Here is a 6000-nt window from a genome sequence, read left to right as displayed (position 1 = left end):
TTTACCTGTATTTCCCTCATACTGCAATTGCAGGAAAAGTATGGCCAATGAAAAAACAAGAGAAAATACCCTTAGGGTGAGGCTTCTGTTTTTGTTTCTGGTTGCATATTCCACTAAACCATCATTATGATACAGGCCTTATCAATGTTATTTTCTTTATGGGGTAGCCTATTTATAGCCTTATTTTCATTCAGGTTAACTAAAACCCAACTCCGTAATTTCCCCTCTTAGACCAGCAGGACAACATAAAAACCGTAAACAAGCCCTAGGATGGGCCTACTGAAGAAAATGGATTAACCTGTAACCTAGTGGGCTGTTGTGGTGACCATATTACCATCACACCGGCAGTCGTGACCACAGTAAAATTGTACTTGAACAAAGAGGCTCAAGAACAGGTTGAGCGGGAAACATGGTCATTGTGGATGTTGTGTCAAAGCCTCACAACAAAATGGACAGCTCATTCTAAGGTGATGATTAATTCAAAACACCCACATGCATATTAGAGCTTCTGCATAGGCATATACTGTGTTTGAGACCAAGCCTAAAAAAAAAACTGAATTAAAATAATAATTGTGTCGTCATACAATGCATAGCCTCCCACATATTACACATGGCAGAATTAAAAAAATACAGATTTTAAGATATCTTTGGTACATAATTGGTTTTGCCTAAATTTAACAAATTCAGAGTTAGTCTACAAGTACAGTGCATTTGATTTTGAATAGCCTAGTTAAAGGGCATTTTTACATTTTCATAATTGTCATTAGCCTACCTTTAGATACAGAATATCTCCTCCCCTCTCTCCTTCATTCCTTTTCCCAGCATGCAGAGAGAGGGGCTGTCAAGAGTTTAATGGAATATGTTTTGTTGTGGAAACATGTTACTATCAATGTCCTCGAACAGACTTCACTTGGTTTCCCAAATTAAGTACTTGGTAGCTGCAGGAACAGGGTTGGAGAGCCCATGGAATACAAAGTTTGGGTCAAAAAATCACCTGTCACACTGCGAAATAAAGGAGTAACCTACCCAACATGAGTGAAAAACGAACAGGCAGGAAAGTGGCTGTCACGACTTCCTCCGAAGTCGGTCCCTCTCCTTGTTCGGGCGACGTTCGGTGGTCGACGTCACCGGTCTTCAAGCCATCACCGATCCACCTTTCATTTTCCATTTGCTTTGTCTTGTCTTCCCACACACCTGGTTCCAATCCCATCAATTACATGTTGTGTATTTAACCCTCTGTTCCCCCCATGTCCTTGTCCGGTATTGTTTATTACAAGTGCTTGTGCACGTTATGTCTGGTGTGCGTCGAGTTTTGAACCAATTCATTGATTGTTCTGTTTTCCGGTAGTTTTTATTATTAAACTGCTCCGTTGGAAACACAATTTTTGCTCTCCTGCGTATGACTTCTCTGCCGCCAGTACGCACCCCTTACAATGGCCTTCATTCACCATTTGAGTACATATGAATGAAGTCTTTTTTTCTCCTGCCCATTTCATAATGGGCCATTCTAAATCGAAACAAATGTTACATATTGGTAAAGACAAGATTCAATTGAGAATAGTCTGATGGGTGAAAATATGATCACTTGATGAAAGAACAGCATGTGCAGCCTGAGGCAAAAACAGAGCGCAAACTTTTTTTGCAACTTTCTCAAATCATCAGTAGCCTATAGTCACATCTGCCAGCCCATAATTATTTTTTATTTCTAAGGCATTCTACGGTTTGAATCAATCACAACTAAAGTTGTCAAATAGATTCTATACGCTAGATTCAGTTGTTTCAAATGATCCCTTTTACGTTCAACATAGCCACTTCATATGCATGCTCTTGCTCTGCAATAGGAAAATATTTATATATTCAATTATATTCTTCTTACTATAAAATCATATAATATAATGGCATGGAGAGCCTCCCGGGTGGCGCAGTGGTTAAGGGCTGTGCCACCAGAGACTAGCGTCTTCCGGGTTAGGGAGGGTTTGGCCGGTAGGGAAATCCTTGTCTAATCGCGCACCAGCGACTCCTGTGGCGGGCCGGGCGCAGTGCGCGCTAACCAAGGTTACCAGGTGCACAGTGTTTTCTCCGACACATTGGTGCGGCTGGCTTCCGGGTTGGATGGCGCTGTGTTAAGAAGCAGTGCGGCTTGGTTGGGTTGTGTATCAGAGGACGCATAACCTTCATCTCTCCCGAGCCCGTACGGGAGTTGTAGCGATGAGACAAGATAGTAGCTACTAAACAATTGGATACCACGAAATTGGGGAGAAAAAGGGGTAAAATGTAAATAAAATAAAAATGTTTTTTAAATAACAATGCTACTGCCATCCTAAATGACCCGTTATACAAAATAAGAAATGTTCTTACCAGCCTGACATCAGCATTTGGTCAGGTCTTTGTACCATACAAGGACCTATGCATTGATGAGTCCCTGATGTTATGGAAAAGTAGGCTGGTGTTCCGTCCGTATATTCCCTCCAAAAGGCACAGGTTTGGGTTTAAGTTCTTTGTCATGTGCGACGTGAAACCAGGATTTGTCCAGGACATTATAGTCTACACAGGGTCCACCACTGACATCCAACATTATGAGGGGCTTGGGGTGTCCGGGTCAATTGTGATGACCATGCTGGCTCCTTATCTCTGCAAGGGACACACTTTTTATGTGAACAATTGGTACAGTAGTCCCACACTCTTACAGCACCTGCTCTCCAACAGCACAGGGGCCTGTGGCACAGTCAACTCGAACAGGAAGGGGATGCCGGCATTCGGATGCAGGAAGATGCATAGAGGGGAGGTGGAGTTCAAGGAGAATGGTCAACAGCTGGCAGTAAAGTGGCATGACAAACGAGACGTCCATGTCCTCTCCACTGTCCGTACAGCAACCATGTTGGCCACAGGGGGAGATGGACCACCTGACAGGAGACAGGAAGATCAAATCAGACTGTGTGTTTGACTATAATCTCCAAATGGGGGCAGTGGATAAGGCGGACATGATAAACAGCTTTGTGGAATGCACTCGGAAAACGACCAAGTGGTACACAAAGATATTTTTCCATCTGATCGACACTGCTGTCCTCAACGGCCACATAGTTAACCGGCAACTAACAGGTGAGATGATTACTGTACAAGGTATTTTTGTAATTGGATGTACAGATCACACAGTTCCATTATGCAATTATAGACGCCATCACTCTCCTTGGCTACCACAGCCTGGTGGTGTGTTTTGGGCCATTGTCCTGTTGAAAAACAAATGATAGTCCCAGTCCCACTAAGCGCAAACCAGATCGGATGGTGTATCGCTGCAGAATGCTGTGGTAGCCATGATGGTAAGTGTGCCTTGAATTCTAAATAAATCACTGACAGTGTAACCAGCAAGGCACCATCACACCTCGGGCCTCCATGCTTCACGGTGGGAACCACACACGCAAAGATCATCCGTTCACCTACTGCGATCTCAAAGACAAAGGTTGGAACCAAAAATGGCAAATTTGGACCCATCAGACCAAAGGACAGATTTCCACTAGTCAATGTCCATTGCTCATCTTTCTTGGCCCAAGCAAGTCTCTTCTTATTGGTGTCCTTTAGTGTTTTCTTTGTAGCAATTTGACCATGAAGGCCTGATTCTCCTCTGAACAGTTGATGTTGAGATGTCTGTTACTTGAACTCTTGAAGCATTTATTTGGGCTGCAATGTCACGCCCTGGCCTTAGTTATCTTTGTTTTCTTTATTATTTTGGTTAGGCCAGGGTGTGACATGGGTGATTTATGTGTTTGTTTTGTCTAGGGTTTTTTGTAGATTTATGGGGTTGTGTTCAGTTTAGGTGTCTAGGTAAGTCTATGGTTGCCTAGATTGGTTCTCAATCAGAGGCAGGTGTTTTTCGTTGTCTCTGATTGGGAACCATATATAGGCAGCCATATTCTTTGGGTATTTTGTGGGTGATTGTTTCCTGTCTTTGTGTTTTATGCACCAGTTAGGACTGTTACGGTTTTCACGTTTATTGTTTTGTAGTTTGTTCATGTTTGAGTTTTCTTATTAAAGAACCATGAACTATAACCACGCTGTGTTTTGGTCAGCCTCTCCTTCCCAGGAAGAAAGCTGTGACATGCAATTAGAGGTGCAGCTACCACCAATGAACTTATCCTCTGCAGCAGAGGTGAATCTTACTTTCCTGTGGCAGTCCTCATGAGAGCCAGTTTCCTCATAGCGCTTGATGGTTTTTGCAACTGCACTGGAAGAAACGTCAAGTTCTTGACATTTTCTGGATTGACTGACCATGTCAAAGTAATGATGGTCTGTCGTTTCTCTTTGCTTATTTGAGCTGTTCTTGCCATAATATGTACTTGGTATTTTACCAAATAAGGCGATCTTCTATTTACCACCCCTACCTTGTCACAATACAACTGATTGGCTCAAAATTCACCAAATTAACTTTTAACAATGCACGCCTGTTAATTGAAATTCATTCCAGATGATTACCTCCTGAGGCTGGTTGAGAGAATGCCAAGAGTGCAAAGCTGTCATCAAGGCAAAAGGGTGGCTACTTTAAAGATTCTCAAATATTAAATACATTGTTTAACACTTTTTTTGGCTACAACATGATTACATATGTTTAATTTCATTGTTTTGATGTCTTATGTCTATTATTCTGCTATGTACAAAATAGTAAAAATAAAATATAAACCCTGGAATTAGTAAGTGTGTCAACTTTTGACTGGTACTGTATGTAAATAAGATTTAATTTTCAATAAATTTGCAAATGTTTTCACTTTGTCGTTATGGGGTATTGTGTGTAGATGGGTGAGAACATCTATGTAATCAATTTTGAATTCAGGCTGTAAAACAACAACCTGTGGAATAAGTCAAGCGGTATGAATACTTTCTGAAGGGCTGTGGGTGGAGTTTTTCTTTGTTAAATGTGGCAGTGCCATCAAGTCCTGCAGGTTACATCCTACATACAGTATTTATTTTCCTTTGGTAGCTGATATTAACCCATTAGTCTATCTTATACAAACACATTGAATAACAGATTCACTACATGGAACAACAGACAGCCCTCCTTCCTCCTAAAAAGTTTGTTCTTAAGTGTCTGTCCTATATCTGAGAGATCAGGAAACATGTATTTTTAACATGTTTTGGCACTAAACAGTTTCCATATGTACAGTACCATAAATTTTCCCAACTGGTACCGGGGGACCTTCAGACTAGTCTTGAGGCCTGTGGGCATACTAGAGCAAAACAATCAACATGTTCGTGAAAGTTTCACCTTTCCACAGAGGGGTGTATATACATATTAGTGTATATCCTAAAACTGTTTCCTGATCTTAACTCTCAGCTTTAAGACAAACACAGTTGTTCAATGTAGTGAATCTGTTAATCAATGGTAAAGTATGGGCTATTTTGGGGGGGAATAATTAGTAAAAATAAATATATATTATATAGCTAAATGGTCCTTTCGTATGACCTTCAAACAATTCCATCTAGCTTAGGTGAAGAAGGGCAGAAGGTCATGTTGGATTCAGGGCTGGCCTCCAATTTCCCGGCAGCATCGACAGCCATGGCCACAAGGCCCTTGTGTGACCATAATGCCCCCTAAAAATGTATCTTTCCTCAGCCAACAATATGAACACCGAATGTTGAGATTGCCAAGAGTGTGCAAAGCTGTCATCAAGGCAAAGGGTGGCTACTTTGAAGAATCTAAAATATATTTTGATTTAACACTTTTTTGGTTACTGCATGATTCCATATGTGTTATTTCATAGTTTTGATGTCTTCACTATTATAATACAATGTAGAAAATAGTAAAAATAAAGAAACTCTGGAATGAGTAGATGTTCTGAAACTTTTTACGGGTACTGTATATATTTTACATTTTTATTTTTAGCTCACGTAATATAATTTTAAAGTGCATTATGGAGGCAAAAACAAATGTAGGCATTAATAAATGCATTTCTATAGCTTCCAAAATGTTTATTACAACAGTGGGGAGTGCCAAGATGGAGGCACTGAGGC

This window comes from Oncorhynchus kisutch, linkage group LG5 (genome assembly GCF_002021735.2).
Source record: "Oncorhynchus kisutch isolate 150728-3 linkage group LG5, Okis_V2, whole genome shotgun sequence".
NCBI classification, from domain to species: domain Eukaryota; kingdom Metazoa; phylum Chordata; class Actinopteri; order Salmoniformes; family Salmonidae; genus Oncorhynchus; species Oncorhynchus kisutch.
The sequence above is the reverse complement of the archived record's forward strand: the minus strand, read 5'-3'. Positions refer to the sequence as shown.